Raw genomic sequence first — 4,638 nt, 5'->3', positions numbered from 1 at the left:
GAACCCTTGTGCAGAAGCATTTGTGCACTTGCAATTTCGTTTCTCTCTCTCTCTCTCTCTCTCTCTCTCTCTCTTTCTCTCTCTCTCTCTCTTCTCTCTCTCTCTCTCTCTCTCTCTCTCTCTCTCTCTCTCTCTCTCTCTCTCTCTCTCTCTCTCTCTCTCTCTCTCTCTCTCTCTCTCTCTCTCTCTCTATCTCTCACTCAAAGCCTTCATTCGTAGCAGCTAGCACTGAGATTGAAGGAATCCCTTCATGTGGAATGAGTAGAGGCGTTGTCATCATTCATCGTTCGTGATCGCTCCGTAGATCTGCATCAAAGGTTTCAATCGTCACAAGAGGTAACGATTCTATCACTGATCATGCCCATTCATAAGGATCACTAAAGGAGATAATTTTAAATTCCGTTGCGTTTTGGATCGCTATTCTCCTTCAGAAAAGAGGTCAAAGTTTGTAACTTATAGTGAAATACCTGTTTACCAAAGTCTGTAACTATATAGAAAAAAAGCAAGGTTGCTAGAGTCTGTACCTCCATAGGGCAAAATAGAGCTTGCCACAGTCTATAACTCTGTAGGGCAAAAGTACTAAAGTCTGTACTTTATAGGAAAGGAACAAAGGATGCCAAATTCTGTAACTGTATAGGCAAAAACAAAGTTTCCAGAGTCTGTAACTTCATATGGCAAAAGACAGTTTTCCATAGTCTATAACTATGTAGGGAAAGAGTACCAAAGTTTGTACTTTATAGGCAAGGAACAAAGGATTCCAAAGTATGTAACTGTATAGGAAAAAACAAAGTTGCCAGAATCTGTAACTCCATAGGACAAAAGAGAGCTTGCCACAGTCTGTAACTCTGTAGAGTAAGAGTGCCAAAGTCTGTACTTTATAGGCAAGGAATAAAAGGTGCCAAAGTCTATAATTGTAGGCAGGATATGAGTCACTTAATTAGGCAATGAGTGTGTGACCCTAAGGTAATAATACCAAAATATGTATGGACATCAAGAATGGGAGTCTGACATTGGATCCAAAGAGGAGAGTATGATGGATAAAGCTGGGGTGCTTCATTGTTGACATGTTGAATGATTAATACGTTTGAAGAATGTCAATTACTTGATTTGACTTACAATAAAATCTATGAACAAAGGCGAATGATTTGAGTAGCTAGGGCCTACGCCCCGTACACAAAGTCACTCTAGACAAGGATAGGAGAAACTCCATCTCATCATTTTTCGTTTCTTAACGCTCATGGCATGCAAATCTCATCGTGATTGACAAGTTGCTGATATGAGATTCTGATTATTGATCCTGATGATGCAATGTTGATTGTTGTAAGAAGAGACTTGACAATCATTTGATTCGCATTGTACTAAAGTCTATGAATGAAGGCGAATGCTTTGAATAGCTAGGGCATACACCTCGTGCACAAAGGCACTCTAGACAATGGTAGAAAAAACTATGTCTCATCATTCTTCGTTACTTAAGACTCATGGCATGCAACTTGAATCATGACTGACAAGTGTTGACCTTTGTTATGCTTGAGAAGTAGTCAACTCTGTCTACAATGTTTGACTTGTATTGACTTTGGAGTTTTGAACTCTTGATCTTAAATCTTAAGGTCTTGAGCTCTTGAGATCCAGTACAGTTTGAACACAAGGAACTTGCCCTATCAAGTGATCCATGGTCTTTTGATCACTTGAATAGGCTTGGGGGATTGAGCACAATGCAAAGGATTTGGTCGATAAAAGTAAACTTTGATCAACACAACCAATGGAAAAAATATCAGTTGAATTATATACAACCTAATAAATGATTAGATTAAGCCAGTTACATATATACAAACCCTAGACTAAAGGAGCATGCAAATTAGGAATTCTAAACCCTAGGGGCAAAATAGTCATTGTGCCAAAAATTATATTAAAATGGAATTTAGAATCAGGATTATTTAGAGTTAGTTAAAACCATTTAACTAATTAAAAACTACACATGAATATATGATAAAAAATATTAGGCTAAGTCTAATTAACTTAAACATAAAGTTTCTAATGATTTCCATTAATCGATTAAATCACAATTAATAAATTAAATCATAATTAGTTACAATTACAATTAATCTATTAATCACATGAATTTTAATGATTACAGATAGTCACATTAATTACAATTAGCCTATAACCACAAAAAACAGAAATTGAACTTAAATCTAAAATTAATTAGAATCGGTAAAACTAATTAAACAAATTATTTGAGATAAAATTAATGAACATGCAAAAAAAAAGGGGTGTATGCCTTATTGCAAGGGTGGAGAGAGCAAGCAATTAGTTTGGGCCTTAGGCCCAAACCAGATCCCACGAGTGTAATGACCAACATCCCATAACATTTTTTCTCATGAGTTGCAGCAAGACGCTTAAATTGGCATTCTCGGGCCCATACATCATAACGTTCATGTTATCAAAAACAAAGATAAAAACCTACTCTACCTACTCTCCTCTAACATGAACATCACATCATCAAACCTCAATGACGCCACGACTGAAATCCGGCGAGCAAAACCATCGTCCCAAATCCAACAAAACGGAATTGCACAAATCCTTACTCAGTTTGCAAATCTCACATTGTGAATTTGTTATGCCGTCCTAGTTCTATATCAATCTCAGTAACCTACTTGAGCATAAAATTAGGGACGAGAAGCAACATAAGTTGATAATTTAAGTAAGCGTTCGCATAGAACGTACCAAAGAGAATCCGACGTGGCGGTTTCTGCGACGTCAATGACTTCACAAGTAATGCTTTTTCCCTCTTATTATTTGTTTCACTTCTTCTTCTTCTTCTCGCGACTCTTCTTCTGTTCTTGCTGCTTCTAAATTCCTTGCTTGTTGTTACGCATGGTGAGAAAATTCAGAATCTTGAGCTTAATGAAGGAATGAATTGAGACCGAGAGTGAAAGGGATTTGGTTTAAGCTCAACCAATTGAAGCTTTCACGTGAAACTTCAATGGCCTTGTAATGAAGCTTTCATGAGGGTGAATTTAGAGAGAGAGAGAGAGTACATGTATTGCATTGCTGGCTCGTTGATGTATGGTTAATGTCCTGTTATTGATGCTCTGAAATAAGGGCTGCTATGCATGTGTATAATCGTTAACTGATAGTGAATGACATGAAGTTCAATGAATTGCCTGTTGTCTTGACAATGCCATGACGAAATGCCTTGTTGCTGGTTTGCTTTGATGATGAATTGCATTTCAATGAATGATGTGAAATTTATGATGACTTATGGATTAAACTTACTTATGCATATGTTACTGCTACTATTTGTTGTATGGATATGATGAATGGATTGCCTTCTTATGCCAGGGTTGTTTGGATGTGAGTGCAAAGCTTGGTTAAGATGGTTGCTTATGAATGTTTGATTTTGTGCTAAGTGTGGGGCTAATTGAACATGGTTTCAAGGCAAGGTTTCAAGGCAAAGTTTCAAGACATGGCACTTGATTGCAACCACAAGGCTTGGTGCAGAATGTGGTAACTTGTTCATGAATGAATTTTATCATGGAATCACATGGAAAGGTGCAAGAATGAAGATACAATTAGCATTAGGGTTTAGGTCATGTAAAAATATGTTAGTTGACTTTGGTCAACTAGTTAAATAAAAGTCAACTTTTGTAAAAAAAATCATTTGTATTTTCTTTTATATGTACAATGTGATTGATAATTGAATGAATGAATGGACACATAATGCCTTATTTTCTATGTTTGAATCAATTTTGAAATGAATCATGAATGGACCAATGGATTAAAACACCAAAGCACTATGAATGTACATGGACCAAATGGACTAGGACAATGCATCTTGAATCAAAGATTTATGGACTATGAATGCAACTTGAATCATAGGTTAGTGGACTAAGGATGCATAATGGACCATGAGAATAATGGACTAGAGTGCACTATGAAACAATGAAACCAAAAGACTAGGAGACCAAGAGCCAATGAAGCATGGACCAAGGACTTTGAATGCACCATAGGCCTAGGTTTAATGGACTTGAATGGCAAATATAATGCAACATGACATGGATGCAGGCTTGGACAAGACCTTAGATCAGGTGAATCACCAATCATATATGCACATAGATCAAATGATCAACAAAGCGAACTTGATGATTGATGATGCATAATATGATGATCAAGAACCATCTTCCAATGAATTAAGGTTTTGGATAGGCAAGATCAAGATGCAAGGTTTCAACACAAGTGGTCCATCAATGATATGAACCACAACTAGGGTTCTAATACCCCAATGCAAGTCATATGATCCAAGGGCACCCAAGGACAAGAATTAGGATTTTGATGTCATGTTATGTCAAGATGTCTCCTTGAACCAAAGATCAAGGATCAAGGAATTAAGGTTTTTCCCCAATTACGAGCAGGTGTCACGAACCTAAACCAAAACCAAGTTTTTGTTATTCGCAAGCTTTGAATCTATGATGTTTATGAGAAAGTGTTAATTATTAATGAATGATGCATATGAATGGGGTATGAATAAATACAGATGAATCTCAAACCAATGGTCAAATGGAAAGTGAAAAGGGGAGGACGGATTTTGGGATATGACACTTGGTCAGATCACTTTTTAGAAAGGATGAAAGAGTTCAC

The 4,638-nt window shown here is 36.7% G+C and overlaps 1 long non-coding RNA gene across 2 annotated transcripts; it reads left to right on the top strand.

The window, feature by feature from the left end:
• The first annotated feature begins 2,445 nt into the window (after positions 1-2,445).
• Positions 2,446-3,728, top strand: LOC127075990 (uncharacterized). Of its 2 annotated transcripts, none has more exons than XR_007786734.1 (2): positions 2,446-2,772; positions 3,343-3,728. It is a non-coding gene; the product is annotated as an uncharacterized LOC127075990 (long non-coding RNA). The 2 variants fall into 2 exon arrangements; XR_007786735.1 differs by having other exon boundaries at positions 2,892-3,728.
• The last annotated feature ends 910 nt before the right edge of the window (positions 3,729-4,638 follow it).

The sequence above is a fragment of the Lathyrus oleraceus genome, chromosome 4 (assembly GCF_024323335.1).
Source record: "Lathyrus oleraceus cultivar Zhongwan6 chromosome 4, CAAS_Psat_ZW6_1.0, whole genome shotgun sequence".
NCBI classification, from domain to species: domain Eukaryota; kingdom Viridiplantae; phylum Streptophyta; class Magnoliopsida; order Fabales; family Fabaceae; genus Lathyrus; species Lathyrus oleraceus.
The sequence above is the reverse complement of the archived record's forward strand: the minus strand, read 5'-3'. Positions and strand labels throughout refer to the sequence as shown.